This window comes from Euphorbia lathyris, chromosome 5 (genome assembly GCF_963576675.1).
Source record: "Euphorbia lathyris chromosome 5, ddEupLath1.1, whole genome shotgun sequence".
In the NCBI taxonomy this organism is placed as follows: Eukaryota; Viridiplantae; Streptophyta; class Magnoliopsida; order Malpighiales; family Euphorbiaceae; genus Euphorbia; species Euphorbia lathyris.
This window is the reverse complement of record NC_088914.1, coordinates 72,375,859-72,377,188: the sequence shown is the minus strand read 5'-3', so window position 1 is coordinate 72,377,188 and position 1,330 is coordinate 72,375,859. Positions and strand designations below refer to the sequence as shown.

The window sequence follows — 1,330 nt, the reverse complement described above, 5'->3', positions numbered from 1 at the left end:
AGAAAAACAACAAAAACAAAGACAAAACACCCTTAAAAACCAAAGTAGACCAGCCAGAAAATATGGCCGATCCACCGACACTTATGGATTATGCTAGGCCAGGAATGGCCGGTGTAACTAATAGTGTAGTTAGACCCCGTATAAACGCAAATCAATTTGAAATTAAGTCTGCTTTGCTTAATATGTTGCAAAACAACGTAACGTTTTATGGACTACCTAACGAAAACCCTAATGCACATTTGACAAATTTCTTAGAAATTTGTGATACTTTTAAAATTATTGATGTAACAGCCGAAGCAATCAAACTTCGCCTCTTTCCTTTCACTTTAAAGGATAAGGCAAAAATTTGGTTAACTTCTATGCCTGCTGCAACATTTGAAACTTGGGACCAATTAGCCCAAGCGTTTTTATCAAAATATTTTCCTTTAGCAAAAACCGCAAGAGTCATCAAAGAGTTGACATCTTTTACCCAAAATGATAATGAAACTCTTTATGAAGCTTGGGAACATTTTAAAGAACTTCAACGTTTATGCCCACACCACCAACTGCCAGATGCACTTTTAATGCAGACATTCTATAATGGATTAAATCCTACGACTAGAGGTTCATTAGATGCTATGTCTGGAGGTTTATTTATGAAGAAGACGTCCGCCCAAGCAAGAGAACTTTTGGAGGAAATGGCAATCAACAGCAGTATGTGGCCCGCAGAGCGTGGACATATACCAACGGCGAAACCATCATCCTCAGGTACATCATCGGTTAAAGGTATAATGAATCTTGATCCTGTAGCAATGTTACAAGCCCAATTTTCTGCCTTATCGCACAAAATTGATAAATTTATGGCACCATGCGATCCTAATGATCCAATCCAGAGAGACATTGATTACGAAGGTATGAATGAGATAGAACATGTAAATTTTGTCCAAGGACAAAACCAAACTACTAATCCTTATTCTAATAGTTATAATCCTGGATGGAGAAATCATCCTAACTTTAACTGGAAAGATGGTAATAATAATAATAATGCAAATGCTAATCAATATCGTGTAAATAATTATCAAAATCAAACAAGAGATACGATTAGCACTTTATCTTCAAAAATCGACAAATTTATAGATGCTATGAATGGAAAGGTAAGTAATCAAGACGATGGTTTTAAACGGATCGAAAGTAAATTCGATCAGCTTATCAAAAACCAATCATCTAGCATCCATAATTTGGAGGTTCAAATTGGACAACTTGTTAAATCAATTCCATCCCGCAAAGAGGGAAGTCTTCCCAGCCAAACGGAAGAAAACCCGAAAGAGCATGTTAAGGCTATCACTCTTCG

At 36.5% G+C, this 1,330-nt stretch overlaps 1 non-coding gene across 1 annotated transcript; it reads right to left on the bottom strand.

Moving 5' to 3' along the window:
* Window positions 1-440: 440 nt before the first annotated feature.
* On the bottom strand, window positions 441-547 carry LOC136231609 (small nucleolar RNA R71). Its single transcript, XR_010689981.1, has one exon. It is a non-coding gene; the product is annotated as a small nucleolar RNA R71 (small nucleolar RNA).
* Window positions 548-1,330: the final 783 nt, after the last annotated feature.